The sequence below is a fragment of the Lepidochelys olivacea genome, assembly GCF_965140295.1.
Source record: "Lepidochelys olivacea isolate rLepOli2 genome assembly, chromosome: 1".
Taxonomy (NCBI): Eukaryota; Metazoa; Chordata; order Testudines; family Cheloniidae; genus Lepidochelys; species Lepidochelys olivacea.
Genome location: NC_140411.1, coordinates 135,157,479 through 135,182,688, shown reverse-complemented (window position 1 = coordinate 135,182,688; position 25,210 = coordinate 135,157,479). Strand labels below are relative to the sequence as shown.

Here is a 25,210-nt window from a genome sequence, read left to right as displayed (position 1 = left end):
CTGTACATTACAGCAGCCATTTAAATACAATCTGACTACATGTAATATATTACTAATATGAATTATTTTAATTCCTTGGTGTAGGTACTCAGTGAAAGTGTAGTGAAAACATTTTTACGATTTGAGAGATTGCTAGTTCCACTGCTACTCTCTGTTTTAAGTAAAGAGACTATCTCCCAAACCAGTAGTATATTTCAAAATTGAAGAAACTATTAAAGTGTGATCACTATGCCACGTACTAGGGATATGACAAACCCATAATTTTGGGATTCTATAGATAAATAGTGAGTATTCCTGATGGATTCAAATCCAGATATTGATTATCTTTAGAGTCTTTGGCTCATGGATGGAGGTGAACAGAGGGCTGAGCTGGGGGAGGCAGCGGGTGAATAGGTTTTGGGGATGTGGTGGAGGGAGGGGACGGAGAGAGAAGTAATAGGTATGGGTGGAAGGACCCATGTGTGAACAGAGGTGAGTAGTGGGAAGGAATAGTTTTTGATGTGTGATTTGCTTCTGGGGCTGTGGATTTGCTGGAAGAATGGTACTAGTATCAGGACTGAGAGTCAGGATCAGCCCTCTCAAGCGTTTATTATCCGTTTTATTATCAACTGGAGAATCCAACTGATTTCAGTACAGGTGCAAATTTGACTTGCTTAAGATAAAAGTTGATTTGTAATTGGGGATTTGTCACATGTTTTACTTCTAGGGAGAGAATACATGGTGTTGTGCAGTACAAATAGTTTTTTATCATAATAGTATGAGTTTGGCGTGGCCAACTTACCTACAAGTAGTGAAGCCACAAGTGAATTATTTAAATGATCCTAAATGAATCCCATGAAGACCATTATACCACATCCTATGGTCAGGTATTTGGTATATGCCACATATTTTACAGGTAGACTATTTTAAATGTATTTATGGAGTGTTTTATAATTTTTATTGGAATCATTTTTCATATTTCTCTACCTGTAAAGCCAGGCTTCTTCAGTATCATGAGGCCTCATGATGCAGAGGAAGAGGAATATTCTAACTAATGAAGTATTGAAACAATTCAAAATGACCAGACATAGCTTTTCTAAATAGTACATACTAATCTACGGCTCTTAAAATCCCATATATCATGGGTTCTTGGAGCTAAACAAAAAGTCTTGCTGTCTTGGAAAGAGAGGAACCTTATCTTTCTGGTTTTCTGATATTTCTAACCCTAATAACTCACCTGTTACCAGACGTAATACCTGTTGCTGGTTCAGGACTGAATATTGCCTGTCATGAGCCATGCGGCTGTATATGTTTGGCATGAAAGAATGAAAAGTTGTTTTTTTTTCCTTTAAGGACTGTATATATCTGTACTTAATATTTAGTATCTCTCCCCACTATATCTCCCCTTTTCCAGTTTTTATCCACTTTTTTCTTTTTCGCTTTTTGCTTCTTTCTACTTCCTCTCATCTTTTGATATCCCCCATATTATGCTGGCAGTGCTCTCTATTGTGAAGGGAAGGCTTTGGCAAAGAGGTGAGTCTTGATCTGACTGGAGTCAGCCAAGAATGTGTTTAACTTGTGATATTTTTAATGAATTACCTGACTGTTGAAGCTGCTCTGGTTTTGAAAAGTTAGAAGCAGTCCACGAAGAAATGGATTAGTAGGCAGAGTGCAGTTGAGGGGAGTTAAAGATACATGAAAAATTCAGATGTATTAGTTCCACAATTCCTCACATAAATAGCCACTCCTTTAGAAGCATGCGTGCCCTAAGGGGACACCTTGTGTGTCTAGCGATTTCTGTAAAGCATCCCAAGGTATGATAGTGGCAGTATGATAGTATGATAGATATAAAAAGGAGATCCCTGTCCCAAAGAGCTTAAATGCTAAAAATACCCAAAATTCAAACAAAGGAATTGGAGATGGGATACAACAAGCTTTTTTTATCCCAGTCTTTTCTGTTCTATTTTATTGTTTTAATAATTTGTAGCCTTTACTTCTTGCACGTAAAATTCAGTTTACTGTAATCTTGTATTACACATTCTGAGCACTGCTAACGTTTAAAAACTCTCAGATTCCCTGTGTTTACACACAGATTCAGGTACCAGTGTCATCTGTTGTGCTTTGTTTCTCTCATCAATATTAAAGCATTGGATGATGAGGGTGTCGTGCCACTGTTGTAAAAACTCTGTTTAATGTTCTGTAATAATGCAGACTATCTTAGCTTTAATCCAATGACTATTTGAATAGATGATAAACCATGCTCTAAATTAAACAGGTACCACATGCCTTTTGCAGGGTCTTTTACAGTGCTCGCTAGCAAACTACATGCATTCAAACCATTTGGTATTTGTGGAGTTAACTAACGTACACCTATTTCCAATTAGCTTCTTACACCCGGAATGGAGTGCTTGTTTACCTATATAAGGAAACATGCTACACTGAAATGAGCTTGCCTGGTTTTTAGTCTGACTGAGAGAGACGAGTAAGCACACACCCTGGAGAGTGGGAGTGATCAGTAGGCTGGACAGAGCACAGCTTCCTGAATCAAACTGACTACAGTTCAGCTGATCTTGAGAAAACCAGCACAAGCAGGCAACAAAGCACCCTACTTGGAGGAACTATCAACTTAAAGAAACAAGCAAACAGAATTTCAGGAAAAGAACAGTAACTGACAGTATAAAAATGGAGAAGCAGGTAAGTCCCTTTCATTTTAGAAGCGGCCTTGTTAGAATGAGGAGGAAATCAGAGTGCTACTATTAAGTCTTGTTCTTGTATCTCGTTCAGTCCTAAAACGGCTTGGCACATTTTAGAAATATTTCTAGACAATTTATGTCTCTTGTGCACAGTAACATCTGTGTGGGGTAATTATTTTAGTTTATCTGACTTTCCATGTGTTTCTAATTCCGATACACCTTTCTTTACCAAAGAGATTATCAAAGTTTCTTATCTTTGATGGAACACAGATGCAAGCTGAAACTGTGGAAATAAAGCTAGGATGCTTTGATTAACTGTCTGAATCTCTGCAAACTGCAGAATGCAAAATTTCTAATATGCACACACTAAAAGCCCTTATTTTTAACGTTTAGTGCATTTTTTAAAAAAGTGAAATATCTCTTCATTCCGTAGTTTCTAGTATACTTCATTTTGATTGGTATGACTGGAGCTCAGCTGATATGTTCTTGCTCGCTGTACATGGAATAGGGGGATACCTGCAATAATAATAAGCACAAGTTACTTACTAATAAGCCTGGTTTGATCTTGCTAAACTTGTAAACTAAACTTGTTCTCCTAAAAGAAAAGTTGTCAAGGTACAAAACAAAAATGTGGATTGCTTAGGGAACATTTACAGATTCTGATAGCCTTTACAATAGATTCTGATTTGAATCCAGAGAGAAAAGAGTTCTTTGAAGAATATCTCGGTAAGAATGCCATTAAAAGTGGAAATCTGAAAGAATATGTTTCAATAGCTTTCTAATTGCATATTGTTGTACAGTACATCAGGACAGTCAATGTTAAAATGCAGCTAAGTATAGAACTTCCTCCAAATTCTATTGCACTGATGATACAAAAATTACAAATGAAAGTTTGGTTTACCTGATCCCTCTGAGAGGTACCTTCCACAGAAGAATACCGTGTACAGAAAACTTGACAGAAACAGGTGCAGACTTTGTTTCTAGGGTGATTTCATTTCCCTCATCCTGGTGGTTCACTGTTATATGATGGCATTGCACTAAGCTTTGACTGATAATCTCGTCACAACAAATCTGCGTTAAGAATTTAATTGGTATGTCTGTATCTTTCCTGGGAGCCAAAATAGCAAAAAAAAAAAAAATTACATGAATATTTCTAAAAATTTAGAAGATTTTTAAGAAGTTGATCACACTAGAAACAAAACAGTTAACTTTCAAAATGTTGCAAGATATATTAATGTATGCCTAACAGTAAGCAGTTATATTGCAAGCTCCTGTAATGTAATATTTCCTGGCTAAAACATTCATTCGTGATAAGGAATTGGCAACGTTAAAATTCACTTATGCTAATTTAGTTTCTCATTCATAAATATACAGGATATTTCCAAACTCCTGACCTTCAAAGTGATATATTAATGGGAGTTACATACATAAAACAGCAATGCTGTATCTTCAGTATAGCATTTTTACAGGATCATCTGCAAGGAAAGTAGATAGTGAGTTCTTAGACATGGGCCAACATCTGAACATACCATGTTATCCTCCTGAAATATCATCGGTTTCGATGGAACTCAGCAGCAATAGGGAGTCTGGGAACGGAGGACGAGGAGCAAAGACTGTGGCTTCTGAACTTCACTCACCTTATCTCCCACCCCATCTTTGCGGGCTTCAGTTTATGGTACCTGAAGAAACTTTATATTATTGTGCCTCAGGTAGGGTACAAGATAAGAGATTTTCTCAGGGATATCTGTAAATAAAATAGAAGCTTTAAGAACAGGAGAAACACATGCCAAGAGAAATACACACTCTTAATCCATTGGATTCTATTCTGTCTAGATACTTAATGGTACTGATCTGAATACCTCATAATCATTAACAGAATTTACCTTTACAACACCCTGGGAGGTAGAGATGTTTTACTGCCATTTTACTGTTGGGAACTGAGGCACAGGGTATTTATTTATATTATTGTAGCACCTAGAGCCTCAGCCATGGACCAGGACCCCATTGTACTAGGTGCTGTTATATAGACACAGATCAAACAGTTCCTAGATTAAAGGAGTACTAGTGGCACCTTAGAGACTAACCAATTTATCTGAGCATGAGCTTTCGTGAGCTACAGCTCTCTTCATTGGATGCATTCAGTGGAAAATACAGTGAGGAGATTTATTTACACACAGAACATGAAAAAATGGGTGTTATCATACACACTGTAAGGAGAGTGATCACTGAAGATGAGCTATTACCAGCAGGGGAGCTGGGGGGGAGAAAACCTTTTGTAGTGATAATCAAGGTGGGCCATTTCCAGCAGTTAACAGGAATGTCCGAGGAGCAGTGTGGGGTGTGGGAAATAAAAATGCGGAAATAGTTTTACTTTGTGTAATGACACATCCACTCCCAGTCTCTATTCAAGCCTAAGTTAATTGTATCCAGTTTGCAAATTAATTCCAATTCAGCAGTCTCTTGCTGGAGTCTGTTTCTGAAATCTTTTTGTTCTAATATTGCTACCTTTACGTCTGAAATCGAGTGACCAGAGAGAATGAAGTGTTCTCCGACTGGTTTATGAATGTTATAATTCTGACATCTGATTTGTGTCCATTTATTCTTTTACGTAGAGACTGTCCAGTTTGACCAATGTACATGGCAGAGGGGCATTGCTGGCACATGATGGCATATATCACATTGGTGGATGTGCAGGTGAACGAGCCTCTGATAGTGTGGCTGATGTTATTAGGCCCTGTGATGGTGTCCCCTGAATAGATATGTGGACACAGTTGGCAACGGGCTTTGTTGCAAGGATAGGTTCCTGGGTTAGTGTTTTTGTTGTGTGGTTGCTGGTGAGTCTTTGCTTCAGGTTGGGGGGCTGTCTGTAAGCGAGGACTGGCCTGTCTCCCAAGGTCTGTGAGAGTGGGGAATCGTCCTTCAGGATAGGTTGTAGATCCTTGATGATGCACTGGAGAGGTTTTAGTTGATGGCTAGTGGTGTTCTGTTACTTTCTTTGTTTGGCCTGTCCTGTAGTAGGTGACTTCTGGGTACTCTTCTGGCTCTGTCAATCTGTTTCTTCACTTCAGCAGGTAGGTATTGTAGTTGTAAGAACGCTTGATAGAGATCTTTTAGGTGTTTTTCTCTGTCTGAGGGTTTGGAGCAAATGCGGTTGTATCGTAGAGCTTAGCTGTAGACGATGGATCGTGTGGTGTGGTCTGGGTGAAAGCTGGAGGCATGTAGGTAGGAATAGCGGTCAGTAGGTTTCCGGTATAGGGTGGTGTTTATGTGACCATCGTTTATTAGCATTGTAGTGTCCAGGAAGTGGATCTCTTGTGTGGACTGGTCCAGGCTGAGGTTGATGTTGGGATGGAAATTGTTGAAATCATGGTGGAATTCCTCAAGGGCTTCTTTTCCATAGGTCCAGATGATGAAGATGTCATCAATGTAGCGCAAGTAGAGCAGGGGCATTAGGGGACGAGAGCTGAGGAAGCGTTGTTCTAAGTGGACACAAATCAGATGTCAAGAATTATAACATTCATAAACCAGTCGGAGAACACTTCAATCTCTCTGGTCACTCGATTTCAGACGTAAAGGTCGCAATATTAGAACAAAAAGACTTCAAAAACAAACTCCAAAGAGAGACTGCTGAATTGGAATAAATTTGCAAACTGGATACAATTAACTTAGGCTTGAATAGAGACTGGGAGTGGATGTGTCATTACACAAAGTAAAACTATTTCCCCGTGTTTATTTCCCCCACCCCCCACTGCTCCTCGGACGTTCCTGTTAACTGCTGGAAATGGCCCACCTTGATCATCGCTACCAAAGGTTTTCTCCCCCCCCCCGCTCTCCTGCTGGTATTAGCTCATCTTAAATGATCACTCTCCTTACAGTGTGTATGATAACACCCATTTTTTCATGTTCTGTGTGTATATAAATCTCCTCACTGTATTTTCCACTGAATGCATCCGATGAAGTGAGCTGTAACTCACGAAAGCTTATGCTCAAATAAATTGGTTAGTCTCTAAGGTGCCACTAGGACTCCTTTTCTTTTTGCGAATACAGACTAACACGGCTGCTACTCTGATTCCTAGATTAAGTGATTTACCTAAAGTCACAAGAAATGTCTGAGGATGAGCTGGGAAATGAACCCAAGTCTCCTGCATCTCAATCCAATGCCCTATTCACAAGATCAGAGTTTCTCAGTTGTGAGGGGAGCCTGTCAAATTTTCTAGGGGGGCAAAGTACATCAGAACACCATTCAAATTGGCCTGACCATCCCTGAGTCATGACAGAGGAGCAGCTGGTATAAATTTGAGTAAGTGACATGAGGCCTCCAAGTTTAAAAACAAAAACATACCTCCCTTTCCCCATGCAAAAAAGCCAGAGATGTAGGATGTGGTTCAAACAAGGTTGAGAACCCCTGCACTAGATCACTCTTCCCTCTTAATCTACTCTGCTGAGCCCATTATCTGTAAAATGGACATATTTCTTCACACATCGATAGACAGAAACATTCTCTCTGTGACGATATGCGAGTAAAGTAATCTTGGAAACTGGGAACACCGCCCTGTACAAAGTGGTTAAATAGCGCTTTCACTGCCAATGAGCTGTATGTAAGGAACTCTACTTTTGTATTTGGTTAAACTGGTTCCAGCAATTTTTTTGGTCCATGAACCCACAAAACGGAGGGGGGGGAATCCATCCCACAAACCCACGATATTTATGGCATTTGGGTCATAAGACAATATTTCTGCCATTTTATGGGTGGAGCAGCTGGCAGTAATGGGTGAGGCTCTTTTGGTAAGCTATTACCTTGAGCTGCATAAACTTTATAGCCTTTCTCCTTGATACTTTTTATCAGTAAATATGTATTTTTTTTAAATGAGTTTTGCCCACGTAGTAGAACACTTCCATTTTAATACGCCTTGAAACACTGATGAAAAGTTTCCACTTTAAAATGGTTGGTGGAGAAAAAGCTATAGATTTGTTTTCAAGGTTAATTCCAGGTTAAATAATGTAATTAACTTCTACAAGGTATCTCCCTGTCTTTGGATCTGTGTCGATTTTAATTGTTTAACTCCAAGGAAAATAATGAAGTACATTGATGATGTTCAGTTTAAAGAGATGTCAGATTTACAGATGCACATATTGAATCTAAGCAAAGGTGTTGTGCCCCATCAGGCCTTCTGTGTATATGTATGTACTTATAGCACCATCTTTAGTTGTCTAAACATGAGGACTGAAGTGAAACAGAACTCTGATTTGACAGTCCGAGTTTTAACACAGAGAGGACTGAGTTGGAAATTTTTGTTCACGTTTCAGAGCTGTGAAGTTATTACTCTCTGACAAAGGCTTTGATTACTTAGACAAAAATGATTTTGCTTGGTTCTGAGTGAAACACTGCTGGTGCATTAAATTCAGGAGTGTTCTTATCCATTTGTGGTTTTAGCAAATAAAGTGTTAACTTTAGAGCTGAGGCTGTTGGATGTAGTTATCATGAAAGTTTTATTGTAAAAGAAAAGTTGAATATGGAAACTAATATTTCTCTTTCTTTAATCCATGAACTATAGTATTTAAGGATATTTTTAAAAGTTTCCAAGGTAAATAAACTAGAGTTGACTGTTCACCCTACAACAACTGTCTTTTTCTTGATAAAACAGGTTTTTCAGGGCCACTGCTTTGTTTATTTATTTTTACTTTTTAAATTTTTCATGTAATTGGGATTGAGAGCTCCTGTACATTAGCAAGTAGAGGCTGTGCACATCACATTTCCATTTTGATATCTTAATGCTTTTTCAATAAGAAAATGCAAGACTTTCAGAATGTAACTAGAGAGCTAGCAATAATAGATGAGCATGCTGTACTAATTGTGTGCTCCCTGTAGGGTTTTGTTAAAGGTTTTACCATTCTATTACGCTATCGTTTTCTAATGTAAGCATTTTATATGGCATGTGTGATTTCATTGCCCTCAAGTGACCTAAGTAAATTCCTTTTTTCCCCTGAAGCATATGCCTAATTGAAAAGAACCGTCAGCAGTTGCCAAGCTGCAAGCAACATCTCTAGGAATAGCTTGAAGAGAGACAGGTGTCAAAAGGGTGGGGTCAAGTGGGACAACATTTATAAGAACCTTCTGCAGATCCTACATTGAGTCATTGTTAGGATTAATGGTAATGAAGAAGTGTAGGCAGGGCATATTAGTTTAGCTGAAGAGAAGACAGCAGCTGCCTCAAGATTAAATATACAGATTATATTTTCTGAAAGGGCATCTGTTGTTTTTGTTTTTTACTTCTGCTGTCTTTGCTGTTCTATTTAGGAAATTTAAAATGCAACTCAAAATCTGTATATTTCCTAGTGCAACTGCTGTTCTAAAATCCTAAAGCCCCACCTGGCTGTGTGGAACCTCTACATTCATAAATGTAGTTATGAAGAACACACAGGGCTGCAACCTAAGACTGAAACATTGTGTTCCCTCTTGGAGGCCCTATGTTGCTTTACAGTGCCAGCTGCACTGAGTGCATGTGTTTTAAGAGTCATGCAAATGAAGGACAATCTCAAGCTGGGGAACAGCCTTTCTCTTCCCTGATCAAGAGACATAAAATTATTAGATAATAAATGATTGGTCAATTCTGCTTAGAGGATTAAAAATTAATCTCAGTTTAAAGTACTTCCATGAAGTCTGCTCAAATTTTATATTTATTGATCACAACTTTAAAATGCTTGATCAGGTAAAAAAAAATCAGTACTTAAATTTAAGAAGGTTAAAAACCAATGGTCCTTGCAGGCACAAACACAGAGCCTGTATCATATAAGATGTGACACATCATTCTATCAGCCATTCTGTGCTATTTGTCTGTCTTGGAAAGTTCGGAAAACCACTAGGCTGAAAATGAAGGCTAGGAATGTCTCTGCCAATGGACTATGGATAGTAAATTAGCTCAACGCGTCTGTCTTGTGTTATCTGTCAAATAGACTGCTTTAGGTAGGCTTGTGCTATTGATTGATTTATTTGTTTCTGTATTTATTCCATGCTATATTTCAGTAGCACATGTAAGAATTTTAGTTTTGGAATGCTTACAACTTTGGGCCTGATCCTGAAAGATGCTGAGCACCCACAACTCCCATTTCAGGCAACTAGATTTATAGTTGCTGTGGCCCTTAACAGGCTGCATCTGCCTGGTTTCTTTTAGAACAGTATTTCCTGTTGTGTTTTATTTTTTGCTAAATTAGTCAACACTAAGTCTAATTTTTGGTGCTGTGACCAGTGATTGAGAGAATACAAGGCTGTGTTGTTGATGCAGAGGTTTGTTTGTAATACAGTATTTTATAGAGGGGTTGGTCATTTTCATGATCAATTCCTGGTTCAGCAAAACACTGAAAGACAAAAAAAGTATATTTCCAGGAAACTTCTCTGTCATCAATACTGACATCAATGGGACTTAAGCACAAGCATGTTCTTAAACATTTTGCTAAATTGTGGCCTCAATCAACAAAATTGAGATCTCTTTGTCCTCAGACTTTTATGCTCTTTGTACAGTATATCAGGACTAGGGAAACAGATTACTTTGAAATCAGTTTTAGCCAGGAGGACTTCTTAATACAAAACTCAGCATTTTCACCTTACAGACTGAAACATTTTCAGTGGTTTTAGGTCTTGCACTATTCTTATTCCTGGACTCACACCCATTGGTAGTAATTGTGGTGGCCCTTAATATAAAGAATTAGGGTGAAGGCAGAATGGAAGTGGGCAGTTTCTCTTATTACATGTGATTAATTTTATTTGTAGGAAGTGTTTGTATAATTTCAGCTTCATTTAAAACCAGCTGAGGTTACTTCCAGGAATAATGAAACAAGAAATTTGTGGATACTGTAGTGCAAAGTTCCAGTCATTCCTACAGGTTGAGAACAGTCTTGTTTCATAATACAATAGATATATGCAGCGTCATTTTCAAAGGGTCTTGACTTGTGCCCAATGAGCTTCCACTGATGTGTGTTCTCAGTGCTGCTGGGTTTCCTGCAGTTCTGTGTGGTAACTGCCTAATCTTGGAGGTTCCATTTGAAACCCCCAAGTCAGGACCCCTGAGGGGTATATTTTTTGTACTTGTGTCATATTCCTATGAATTAAAAACTGATTGTTCTCCTAATATGTGAATTCTGTAACATAAGTCATTATTTTTACTGTACATTTTTATCTTCTTAGTCGGTCTCTAATTTCTTAGTCTGTTTGAAATTCAAACCTATTTTATCTGAGGACTTTAAGTATTAGCGATTAATTATAAATTCTTACCTTAAGAATGGAAATATGCCACAAAGTGGTTTGGGATATCTTATTGGTTATTTATTCAAAATTAGGCAGCTGCACTTAAAACTCTAGTGGGAAATTCTGAATATGTTGTGTTTTGCCTTTGATACAGTGCCATACCTCCTCCATTAGTGCAGCGCTTAGACTGCAAACATCTGTTTGCTTTTATTGCACATGTGTTACGTAAGATGTTCTGTTTCTGCATGATGTAAATCACTGGCATTTACTGAAACATATGATTTTTTTTATTCAGTAAACCTTAAAATGTGCCAATAAATTGACTATCCTAGATAATGACATGTATAGACATACATATAGAAGGAAAAGCTGATGCTCTGTGTCTGTGTAATCAACAATATTACACTTCTCTGTTTTTAGAAACAATTTGTAAACATTCATGTGATTGTCTATAAAAAATTGACCTAAAACGGGCACACATCCACACAATCAGATGATAGTGGTCAAAACTGCGGATATAGAAATGCACCTGACTTAATTACATTTCAGAAAACAAAATGACAAAATCTATAGACCCTCATTCTAGAATCTTGCTATGTTCACAGAACAAAACAGAACATATGAATGTATAATATACAGTAAATGCATTTTCAGGTGATCATGGCTGTGTACAACATATTGCCTTTTGAACAAATTGATAAATTAAACAGTAATAAGTCACCAGGACCAGACGGGATTCACCCAAGAGTTCTCAAGGAACTCAAATATGAAATTGCAGAACTACTAACTGTGGTATGTAATCTATCATTTGAATGAGACTCTATACCAGATGACTGTAGATAGCTAATTTGATGCTGATTTTTAAAAAAAGGCTCTAGAGGCTATCCTAAAGGCAATTACAGGCCAGTAGGCCTAACTTCAGAACCACACAAATTGATTGAAAGCTATAGTGAAGAACACAATTATCAGATACATAAATTAACACAGTATGTTGGGGGAAGAGTCAACATGGCTTTTGTGAAGGGAAATCATGCCTCATCAGTCAATTAGATTTCTTCGAGGGGGTAAAAATTGTGTGGACAAGGGTGATCCAGTGGATATACCATTCTTGGACTTTTAGAAAGTCTTGGACAAGGTCCCTTACAAGGGTTCTTAAGCAAAGTAGGCAGTCATGAGATAAGAGGGAAGGTCTTCTTATGGATCTGTAACTGGTTAAAAGAGAGGAAACAAGGGGGCATAATAAATGATCAGTTTTCACAGTGGAGAGAGGTCCCCCAAGGATCTGTACTTGGACCAATGCTGGCCAACATAGTCATAAATGATAGGGAAAAATGAGTAAACAGTGAGGTGGAAAAATTTGCAGATGATACAAAATTACTCAAGATAGTTAAGTCCAAAGCAAAGAGTTACAAAGAGATCTTACTAAACTGGGTGACTCAGCAACAAAATGGCAGATGGAATTCAACATTGATAAATGATAAGTAATGCAGAATGGAAAAAAATAATCCCATCTATGCATCCAAAATGATGGGTATAAATTAGCTGTTACCACTCAAGAAAGATCTGGGAGTCATCGTGGATAGTTCTCTGAAAACATCTGCGCAATAAGCAACAGCACTAAAAAAAGATAACAGAATGTTAGGAACCATTAGGAAAGGAATATATCATAATGCACTATATAAATCCATGGTATAGTAACACCTTGAATACTGCATACAGTTCTGGCCACCTCATATCAAAAAAGATGTATTTGAATTGGAAAAAGTACAGAGAAAGGCAATAAAAATGATTAAAGGGTATGGAACAGCTTCCATATGAGAAGAGATTAAAAAGACTGGGACTATTCAGCTTGGAAAAGAGATGATCAAGGCGAGGTCTGATAGAAGTCTGTAAAATCATGAATGTTGAAAGTGAATAAGGAAGTATTATTTACCCCCTTCCCATAACACATGAACCAGGGGTTAACCAAGGAAATTAATAGGCAGCAGGTGTACAACAAGCGTAAGGAAATACTCCTTCACAGAATGCATAGTCAACCCGTGGAACTCATTGGCAGGGGATGTTGATTGTGAAGGCCAAAAGTATAACTGGGTTCAAAAAAGAATTAGATAAGTTCATGGAGAATAGGTCCATCAATGGCTATTAGCCAAGATGGGTCAGGTATACAATCCCGTGCTCTGGGTGTCCCTAAGCCTGTGACTGCTAGAAGCTGGGACTGGATGACCAGGGATGGACCACTCGATAAATTACCCTGTTCTGTTCACTCCCTGTCAAGTATCTGTTGGAAGACAGGATACTGGTCTAGATGGACCATTGGTCTTGACCCAGTATGGCCGTTCTTATGAAAAATTATCTGGATTCTGAAACAAGTTTCTCAAATGATCTCAGTAACTTTGGTTCTTTCAATAATCTTCTTTCTATCAGACCTCTTGAAGCTTGGTTCTAATGTAATGCACTCAACATTGCTAAATTGCACAACTGAATTGTTTACTTTAGGTTTCAGAAAATATAACTCTTCGTAGTAGATTAAGCTTATGGCTGTCAAGCGATTAAAAAAATCATGAATAATCATGCAATTAAAAAATTAATCATGATTAATTGCATGATTAATCACACTGTTAATAGAATACCATTTATTTATATATTTTAGATGTTTTCTACATTTTCAAATATATTGATTTCAGTTACAACACAGAATACAAAATGTACAGTGCTCACTTTATATTTATTTTTGATTACAAGTATTTGCACTGTAAAAAAAACAAATATTTTTCAATTCACCTAATTCAAGTACTGTAGCGCAATCTCTTTATCATGAAAGTTGAATTTACAAATGTAGAATTATGTACAAAAAAAATCTCATTAAAAAGTAAAACTATGTACAATTTTACAGCCTGCAAGTTCACTCAGTCCTACTTGTTCAGCCAATCACTCAGAGAAACAAGTTTGTTTACATTTGCAGGAGATAATGCTGCCCGCTTCTTGTTTACAATGTCACCTGAAAATGAGAACAGGCATTCACATGGCACTGTTGTAGCCGGCGTCGCAAGATATTTACGTGCCAGATGTGCTAAAGATTCATATGTCCCTTCATGCTTCAACCACCATTGCCGAGGATATGCATCCAGCTGATGACAGATTCTGCTCGATAACAACCCAAAGCAGTGCAGACAGATGCATGTTCATTTTCATAATCAGATGCCACCAGCAGAAGGTTGATTTTCTTTTTTGGTGGTTCGGATTCTATAGTTTCCGCATCGGAGTGTTGCTCTTTTAAGACTTCTGAAAGCATGCGCCAAACCTCGTCCCTCTTGGATTTTGGAAGGCACTTCAGATTCTTAAAGCTGGGTTGAGTGTTGTAGCTATCTTTAGAAATCTCACATTGGTATCTTCTTTGCATTTTGTCAGATCTGCAGTGAAAGTGGTCTTAAAACAAACAACATGTGCTGGGTCGTCATCTGAGACTGCTGTAACATTAAATATGTGGCAGAATGCAGGTAAAACAGAGCAGGGGACATAAAATTCTTCCTCAAGGAGTTCAGTCACAAATTTAATTAACGCTTTTTTTTTTAACAAGCGTCATCAGCATGGAAGCATGTCCTCTGGAATGGTGGCTGAAGCATGAAGGGGCATATGAATGTTTAGCATATTTGGCACGTAAATACCTTGCAATGCCAGCTACAAAAGTGCCATGCAAATGCCTGTTCTCAATTTCCAGTGACATTGTAAATAAGAAGAGGGCAGCATTATCTCTTGTAATTATAAACAAACTTGTTTCTCTTAGCAATTGGCTGAACAAGAAGTAGGACTGAGTGGACTTGTAGGCTCTGAATTTTTACATTGTTTTGCTTTTGAATGCAGTTAAGTAACAAAAAAAAATCTAGATTTGTAAATTGCACTTTCATGACAAAGATTGCATTACAGTACTTGTATGAGGTGAATTGAAAAATGCTATTTCTTTTGTTTTATCATTTTTACAGTGCAAATATTTATAATAAAAAATAATATACACACAGGATACAATATATATGAAAATGTAGAAAAACATCCAAAATATTTAATAAATTTAAATTGGTATTCTATTGTTAACAGTGCAATTAAAACTGCAATTAATCACAATTAATTTTTTTTTAGTTAATTGCGTGCGTTAACTGCGATTAATCGACAGCCCTAGTTATTATGTTTGTGATGTAATTTTAAATGTCTCCTACTATGTTAGCCTCAAATGCCTTGCAGTTTTAGTTCTTTATCTCCCTATCTGTTTGTGTAACTCAAGCATAACTAAACTGGAATGCATTGTCCATCCACTGGAGAATGAAAGAATCAAAGCCTAATTAGAAAAGGAGAATTTGAAAGAGGACAAGTCAGTTGAATCATCAGCTGCATAACCTTTTATTTCCCTACCAAGAACTTGAAAGTATTCAGAGTTCTGGTAAGAGGGCACAGAATTTCAGAACTGGAAGTTTCCATAGACAGTTGAGACTGTAAAAGGAATTGAAGGTACTGCTGTGACCTTGAAAATTGGAACAGGTTATTTTTTGTCCTAAACTGGCTTTAGGGAATTAAAGAGTTGATCTTTCCTGAGACTCAGATTGAAACTGTTGGTATGATACATGTGATTCCCTGCAGATTGTGGTGTCTACTGAGGCCTCTTTAGTCATTCCAAGGTAAATTATTTTGGTTTGGCACTCTGGAACTTTAACTGATTATTTTTACGTTAGACTATTACACAGTTATCAGCATCAAGTTTAACATGCAGAATTCCTTGCAGCTACCTGGTTTTTAGTAATAAAGGATGCATAGTTGGCACAAGAAAATGCTAAACCTAGTATAAATGTTACAAATTAGTGAGAACATTCACACATCTATTGACATGAAAACAGTCACCACATATAATACAGTCCAGCATATATAATTTTCCCCTGTTAAAATGCTAATTAAGGATTGTGGTATAGGTAAAGAACATAACAATGCAATATCTGTAAATGTAAGGCAAGCATGAGAGTAACCACATGTACATTATATCATTCCAGGAGAAAAATGTGTTGTCCTCTATGGCATTTTTAACTTTCATGTCTGAAGTGTGGGGAAAGAGTTGTATGACAAGGTCCTTCTAAGAGAATACTGAGCAGAACTGGTTGTTGCTTAGAATGTAATATTGATTTGGCATGATCAACAAATGAGTACTCAACATATCACCCATGGTTATGTTGCAGTGTTGAGTCATTGATCAGTATGGATCAATGCTGCGCTCCATACTGCAGTATCCATTAGGTGTGCTCTGGGAATTACAGGTGTTATCTCTTGAATGGTTAGGTTCCAAATTAGAGTCAATGATCTCAGAAATAGCAGATAATAAACAAAGAAATGGAAATGAGATTGATTTCTTTTGCATGGTACTTTCCATAACCTCACCTTCCCGAGTCAGTATTTTTGAGATAAATAATTGCGGTTAGATTGGATAAACTGAATCCCTAAATAAGGGTGGTCTTTGTCAGGAGTGTAATCAAGAGCAGTAAAGTGTCAAGGCTTTGTATGTGTACATCTTCGCTTCTAAAATGGACCAATACATAGTCTTTATACTAACAGATATCTGTCTAATATTTAGATATTAGATATCTATATTGTGATATCAAACCAAAATCTGTCAAGGTGGGATCATATTATGGATTCTGAGAACCTATATCTTAATTCTTTATTTGTTTGTAGCTGGGATTAATTACTTTAACAGATTTCTTTTTAGTGAATTTTGTACTTGTAAAAGATGCAGTCTCACAGCCCTGGAGTCTGAAGTATTTTATTTATCCACAGAACAGATATAAGCACAGGTAGAAACTGAATAAGCTCGCATCCTCCCTTCTATCCTGTTTATGTGACACATTTACATCATGGTTGGGGAGGAAAAGGTAATTCATTCTTAATACTCACTCAGTGTTTGGCCTAATTGCTGGGACTGCCAACACCGATTCCATGGCTTGTGTGATGAATTTCCAAAAGGAACTGGATTCAGAACACCAGCTCATTATAGTGTTGCCATTAAAGGCTGTTAAGCAATTAAAATTTAATTGCTATCTCTCTCTCACAGTGATCTCTGACATTCTACATTATTTTCTATTGTAAATTTAGGAAATGATGCAGTATGTCGGATAACAAATGTTGTAACAGTTGGCAAATGTTCACTTTTGAATGGCAGTCATTGCCTTTCAGTTATTGCTGTTTTGGGTCAGAACGGATTACATTTTACCTTCAGTGTGTATGGCACTTACTAATTTCTAAGATGTGACTGAAGCTCTGCATCTAAAAATATTTTGTAAACATTAAATTGAACCACGTTATTAAAAATTCAGTAATTACGTGCAACTGTACTTCCATATGTCTGCTCAAAGCCAGCTTTTAACATTTTGCCTTTAGACAAATTCTCTTTAAAGTTTTTGGACAAGTTAAATCCCAAGCTAAAATTTGTTTGGAAGATGATATTTTACTAAGCATAGTTTAGTAATTCTCCTAGATCAGAATCAAATCAGTAGTTTTTAGCATATTTGTACTGAAGACAGATCTCAAACTAAAAACCTGTTAGAACACATGACAAATCCTCTTGTCTGGAGATATTCAAAGATGACACCAATATTCAACAAAAAGGGGTTACTTTAGCCATCTCCTGAAACTATAGACTCTTATGCTGAACTTGTGAAATCACCTTTATTCCCAGATGGAGCAAATCATAGCATTTGCTAAATCAGGGCCCAATCCCTGTTCCCATTTAAATTAATAAGAGTTATATTTCTCATTGGCTTAAAAAGGAGCAGGATCAAACCCTTAAAATAAATCTAGGATAGATTTAGAAGAAGACTCTGTATCTGCAATGGATTTTCAGAAAACCTTTGAGTAGACATGTAGTGGTTGCATAATTCACATAGCAATGAAAAACTTCTATTTAAACCTATCATATAAACATCTGTAGCAGGAGGTGTGAATGGATAAAGAACTTGATAAAAAGTAGAAGAACAAAGAAAAGGGTAATTTTCAAAAGTAGCCAAGTGACTTAGGAGACAAAGTCCCATTGAAGGACAGTGAGATTTAGGGTCTTCAGTCTGTTAGACACTTTATAATTTTACCCAAAAGGATTAAAGGAGTTACATCCCTATGTCCTACGGAATATCCCATAGAATTAGATAGATGAAGCAATAGGACACTGCCCAGATGCAGTTAGTTTGAATAGCATGTAGAATCCAAAGGCTGGGTCCATTTGTAAGCAGCCTGATGACTTGTCTATCAACAACAGAGGTTGGTTCAATACAAGATATTATCTCACTCACCTTGTCTTGCTAATATCCTGGGCACTGACATAGTTACAAGTACACTATATGCAGCTTGGTGACTGTCCACTAGGAGAATTCATCCTGGGCTGTACCATAGTGTATTAAAAGAAAAGAAAACCTTAGAATGTCAGGAACATTTCATAAGCATCAGGCCTATTACAGCACACTTCCAAAGGAAGTGATGGAAGTTCTGTTGCTTCAGTCACTTAGAACTGAATTGTATAAAGCACTTTAAAATATACTTTATACAAACCTGCACAAACTGAGGGATAGACTTGATATGACCTAGCTGGGAGAGTGGAGTGGAAGGGGGCAGTTTCCATCTATAATTTCTATGATGCATGTCTTGACAAATGTGCAAAGTTCATAATGGGAAGTTTGCATTCTTACAGAGATCAGTATGAGTTGCACTCTTGCCACAGAGCAGAAACACTCACTTCTTCCTGCTACCTAATACTCCACCAGCATTTCTTCCTCTGCACTACTTCCGTGTAATCAGTCTTAACAAAACAATCCACCAGAGTCACAGCTATCTCTGTGTGACACAGAGAACGTGATCTGTTTGGAAAGTGGTTCTCCTTCTACTAATGCTACTCCATAGGAGAGCTAGAAGGTACTGTGCTCTAGGTGGATAACATGGGAGGATGAGTTTCACAATTAGCTAATGGAGGGAAGATAGCTGTTTGTATGGACATAATGGGTTCCTAGCCTGGTTGGCATCTAGGTAAATACTTATGGACACATTTTATATAAGATTTCACAGTCACCAGACAAATTGCCCCTCTGAGCCTTCCTTGTCTCTCTCAGTGCTCACCCCCACCCTGGTCTCAGTCCTCAAGTCATCACCTAGCTCTTGGGGTAGATTCCTGCAATTCTCCCTCTCTTAGACTAGGCCTTGCATGCAGTCCCCACGGGCACTAATTTAATGTCCAGATGCTGCACATTGTTTCTTCTGGGAGCAATGAGGACAGACAGCAATGACCAGACAGCCAAAGTATTATTTAATAGAGCAAAAGCATTTAGGAGAAAAATAGACTGTATGCCTGTCCAGCCTACCAGGCATCTAATTATCTTCCGCGTGTGGACTCTGGAAGGTCTAACTTTGTTTACATTTGTCAGCAGACTTTCTCTCTGTGTCAGCTTTCTCCATGTTGTAGCTCATTGACCATTCCTTCCTGCCTTTGGGAGTGTCACTTTAATGCTTTGATTACCCCCCACCGCCCCTCCTTCATGGGAATCATGCTTCCACCTGTGATGTGGTAACTCCCAGCTTTGGCAAAACAAACTTATTGGAGGCAGAAGGTAAGATCTCTGAAACTAATAGCCTCCCTCATTGTCTTTCAAGTGTATACCTGGATGCTCTTAGCTGGGAAGCCATTGTGTTGCCTTCTTGTTCAGTCGCCATTGAATTCAAGCATTTGAGATGTATATATTAAATGTTCCACTATCCCCAATGTAAGTTATGTCAATAAATCATACAGAAAGTCCACCATAACCCACCATAGTTACGAAGTAATTTTACCTCACTCACCAGGTCACATACAGTGTTCCTGAAATTGTTACATCTCAGTGTTCTTAAAGTATTATATGGAAGTGCCACGACTGTCACATATGGAAGATTCTATTGATAAATAGTTTATAAATGATTAGTAGAGGTTGCATACAATTTTCAAAATACCCCAGGCCCATTTTCAAAAGAGCCTAAGTCCAGTGGGACATAAGGAAACAGAGATAAAAGGGAGATAAATTATGGAGGATACTGAAATGGATTGTCTAGTAGACAAGAACAAGTATCTAAGGCCCCAATCATGCAAACACTTACACAAATGCTTAACTGTACTACCTTGTGTAGTCCCACTGAAGTCATGGTAGTACAATTAAGGAATTGTGTAAGCATTTGCAGGATTGGGGCCTTAGATATGATTCAGGCTGCAGTAGGAAGCCAGCAAAGGGACTTGGAAAAGGGCTGAAGAGACCATCAGAGAAGCTAGCTAGATGATTTTTTGTCTCTGAATTTTTAACAGATGGCAGGGAGCCTCTAATTGATAAACTGAAAATATCAGTCACGTTGTCGACCCAGAGAAGTGTGTGAAGTCTCATTGCAAGGAAGCAGAAAGTAGGAGTCTGGAATACCTTACAGATGCTACCCTTTCACTTTATTCTTCATACAGGTTTTCTGAGACAGGGCTCAAAATGTTTTGATAGTGTTAAAAACCCACTCCCCTCCCTTTACTCATCACAGTTTGTTCAGCATTTTCATGCAAGGTTTGAAGTGGAATGTTGTAAAGTTATATGCTTTTAGTCTGTAAAACTCTGGATTCTGTCCAACAGACTGTTTTTACGTGGCCTGTATACTTTTTAGACAAACAGGAATTGTACTAGGGTGCAAGAATTTAGACAACTGATGCATTCTTTAAAATAACTACAAGTTGGCCTGCTGCCTTTGAAATGAGTAGAAAAGTCCCCCAACCCCCACGCCAGTGGAGTCTAGGAATATAGTTGTGGCAAAAACAATTGTAAGTGCCTTTAAATTAATAAACGTTAAAGGTACATTTTGTTTTCTGACACATTAGAATTCCTTTTTAATTAATTAGCCATCCACACAAGGTAGGTCAGGGAACTTAAAATTTCTGCAACAGAATACATGTACTCTGTGAATAAAGTGTTAATTTTTAAATGAAAATATATCATGACATTTTTTTCTATAGTGGTAAAACTAGCTTTTCAAGTCCATGACACCCTTTTCATGATGAAATTGATTCAGTGATGTGCTGCCAAAATTTTAATATAGGACTCCTCAGAAATGTTGTGCCTCAGTCAGTGATATGTATGATGGTCTCCAGGAAAAGCAGTATTTCATCTCCTTGCAAAGATATGAATTCTTCTTCCTCCCTGATGATAAATTTTTCCATCACTATCCCCATCTTCCAGCTCAATGCCTCTTGACACTTCATTCTTTCCCATTCCCTGCACCTCATGGAAATGTCTCTAGATGCCAACCCCTATCAAGCATCAGTTCCTCACAGCAGTACTGGTGGTGGTGGCAGCAAGTGAATTGTCCAGTGGCCTTTGTTGACAGCAGTAGGGGTGGATAACTTGTCCGGTGGTCTTTAGATGTGGAATGGTTGGTCAGGTGAGGAGTGGATCCCTTCTGGTGGCAGATAGGGAGTAGGTCCCCTTTTAGCTCTTGAGGTGGGTAGGTTTCCACTCACTTCTGTTAGGAAGGGGAAAGTGTGAATCCTCCACAGTTGATATGGAGAGTATTAATGGAGGAGTGGGTCTCCGTTAACTGGTCTGGAAAGTTGGGTGTGGAGCAAGTCCCTCCTGGTAAATGGGTGGAGAAACATGGCTCCAGGCTCTCTGCCGATGTCAGGTCTTCAGGCGCAGGACAGGGAACAGGCAGGAAGTTGGATGAGGGGTGGATGGCAACAGCTATAGGACTCCTACTTCGTGCAGCAGCAGGTTGACCCCATCTTCTTTCTTCCTCCTTCTGTGCTGCTGCAGCAGCTGTGGAGACAGGAAGGTTAAATGGGTGTGTCCTCTTTGTGGACCTAAAGGCACTGATGGGGGATACAAGGGAGTTCCCCTTGCAGTAGCTGTCACGGTTGCAGTCAGAATGTGCCTACCCAGAGAGAGCTGAAAATTTTAACAAGAGTCAGCTTTAGTATTCTAGCATTTTGTCACTTCCCCTCCAAATGCAAGCAATTTCTTACCACTGTAATCATACCATATTGCACCGGGCTGACTGAAAAGCCTAGCAGGGTGATTGGGCTACAGTCCAAATGCAACTGACTTGTTTTATATAAAAATTATGTGTGGGATCGAAGCTGTATGTCCCCCCCAGCCTCTGGCTGTGGAAATGGAGCCCCCAACTGCATGCTCCTTTATAATCCTAGCAGTCACTTTTCATTGATTTACTTTTTCATGACTATCTTCACAGGGAAAGAGACTAGAGGGCTCTTTTAAAATTAAAATTTAGCTTTTCCTTTAAAGGGACCGAAATCTGACTGTTAACAAGGGACTCACATGACTGCTCGCTGACTTCAATTTATTTGAGTTTTACTTCCAATTTTTCCTTCCCTTCTATCTATTTTTAAGTAAAGAGATCCTAGTTACAACCACATTCCTGGAATGGGATCAGTGCTGTGGTCCTTGTGTAACAGCCTTTAAGGAGCAAACCTAGATAAGTAGTTTGACTAGGATAAGCATATATGAGCAGGGCAGGCTAGCTTTAGCCTGTTTGCACTGGGATTATAACAAAGACAATGAGGGAGGAAAGTTTGAAAGCATTTTCTTCAGGGTTGTATTATAGATTGTTTGCTGATTTGAGAGCATTCTTCAGAACATTGAGAACATTCAACAGAACAGAAAGACATGCATTTCTTTTCAAGCTTGGAAAGCAAACCTTGTGAATTTTTCATGGTTCCTTCTTTAGTGGTTTCTTTAAGTTCTTTTAATCAAATAGTTGTGGAGGATAGAATTGTGTTTTTAATTATTTTTATGTAAGAATTTTATAGTAACAGAGCTAGGGCCAAATGACCCTTGGATGCATGATTTGAACTGGAGTAAATGGAAGTTGTGCATCTGAAGCCAAAGACAGAAAGGCATTTAGTGCATGAAAAGAAAAAGTAGTTTGGTGTTTTTCCTTTCCCCCCATATCTAGATGTATATCTTGCTTTACTTTTGTAGTGGGTAGCGAGGGGATTCCATCCAATTGAATCCATGGGGAGTCCCTTACTAAGGTACAATACATGTAGCTGCTAACTTTGCGTTAAAGATAAACAAAGTTGATGAAAATGCAGTTTTAATACACAAGTATTGAGAAAGTGACAAATACAAAAAAGAAGACGTAATATTTATGGGAAAATGATTCAATCAAATCAGTATTTTTACTAAAAATACATTTTCTGTTAATATTTTAGTAGCAGTGTTATGGAACTTCCTGATATAGAGTAAGTAAAACATTAAAAAAAGTCAAGCCTTACAGTATTTCAGCAGCAAAGATCTAACTTGGATCAGATAAAATGACACTGTCCAGGAAAGTAAATGGATTGAATTACTGCACTAATAAAAGGGAAACTGTGTGGTACAGTAGTTTTGCTCAGCCATTGCATTTCACAGGTGCTTAAACCACTGTGGGATAGAATAACTGTATTGTAAATATAGTCATTATATTTTGCAATTAGCTGCATTTTTCTGTGAAATGTGATAAATCAAGGAATGGAATTTGTCAGGCATCAGTTCCCTAATGGAAAGAAGAAAAAAGCCTCACAGCTAAAATCACCATTTTTTAATGTTAATGTTTTCACTCAAGTCACAAGAGAAATATTACAGTCCAGTTCATAGACTGAAGCTTTTTGATTTTTATTTGCAGTAATTAGAATAGGTTTATTATGTAACCAGATATTTTGGCAACACCTATGCCTTTATTGTGTATTTTCCACAAATCTGCCGCTCCCTGTGAAGGGTGGCACTTTGTCACAATCACTTGGTGCAACCTGACGTCTTCCTCGCTGATTGGGGAGTTTATAGTTGATAGCTATCAGAAGAAGCATTTGCCAGTTATTCTACAGGTGTATTATTCTCCATGGGTAGCGGGGCTTTTTTCTTACAGTGTTAACTATGTTTTTCCTGGTTATAGTTATGACTGCATAGCCCATTTGTTGTTAAAAATTCCATAATTCAGGATTCTACACCTCTGCAATACTGCATGATCTAATTTATGGTAACTAACTCATATAGGAAACCATAGCCACCCTGAGATTTTTTTTTCTCCCATTCAATAAAAAAAGCACGTGGATTTAAATTTTGTGATCATTTAAAGATATAAAAAGGAAATAGTTATTAGGTGATGGACATTAAAGACCTGATCCAACTCCCATTAACTTCAATGGGAAGTTAGATCAGTCCCTAAAATGCAAACACAAATGAAAATAGAAGTACGGTAGCTACAATTAACTTTTACTGTCACCAAGATGTGACAGATCTGCCTTCGGATGCACATTCAGTTCCTATCTAAATAACTGACTTTGAATGCAGATCATGCATCCACTGGCGGTTACCCTCTGTGTGCTTAGCAATTTTTCTGTGCTGGATGCAAAAGCTTAAAGGGGTATATTTTCCCCTCTAGCCACATGTATAAAATTCACTAATGTTAACATGTCAGCTGAGCACGACCACTGAGGTAAAAAGAGACCCAATAATGAAGCAAATCCAAATGATGTGCATGTGGCTTATTTTTTTATACTTTACAACATTAAAATCCTTCAGAGATCACTCCCTTTCTGCCACAGAACATATTTCTCTTGGAGGACTAGATTCCAAAACTGCTAATGCCACAAGGATCGTATTTCTTTTACTCCGTCTTTTTGTGAGAAACTCCCATTGGAAGTCGAGCAATGAAATTAGAGTGGAATGTAGCCCTCTTAAGGGCCTAGCTCATGCTGCCCAGCTCTTTATAAAGAGGATTTCTCCCTCCTGCATGGAAGTTACGTGTCAGTCATGTATGCAGCAAAGTCTCCCTTGCTCTGAAGGGTATTCATTTGTTGCAAGGTCAATGCATGGGAAGCGGGAAGAGCCTGGGGCTGTATTATTTCTTTGCTGGAATCCATTTGGGGGCCCCAGAGCAGTCAAGGCCAGAGTAGTGCAGTTCCATGAAATCCCTTTTGCCAGGAGGCACGGAGTTGCTGTGCAGATGATCCTGGCTGACTGTTGATCCCTGGAATCTGTCAGGCACAGGAATTGGCCCTTCAGCATTTTCCACAGGGGCAAACCTGTGGGGGGTGGAAAGAGTCCTTGTAGAGATTTATTTCCCCAGATATCACTCCCATGGGTTTTACTGCAGGATGAGATGACCTAGGCCAAGGTATGGTATCCGTGTTTTCCTGTTGCTTGAGGGTGGCCTGAATTATTGAAGTGCAATACAGCAGTGGTTCTCAAAGCTGGTCCGCTGCTTGTTCAGGAAAGCCCCTGGCAGG

General features: G+C 38.2%; 1 protein-coding gene across 1 annotated transcript in view; it reads left to right on the top strand.

Moving 5' to 3' along the window:
- The first annotated feature begins 2,487 nt into the window (after positions 1 to 2,487).
- MID1 (midline 1) overlaps positions 2,488 to 25,210 on the top strand; it is a 325,456-nt gene continuing 302,733 nt past the window's right edge. Inside the window, exon 1 of the mRNA XM_084649321.1 lies at positions 2,488 to 2,673. The gene's annotated coding sequence lies outside the window, so the exon portion shown is untranslated. The remainder of the gene's footprint in view (positions 2,674 to 25,210) is intronic.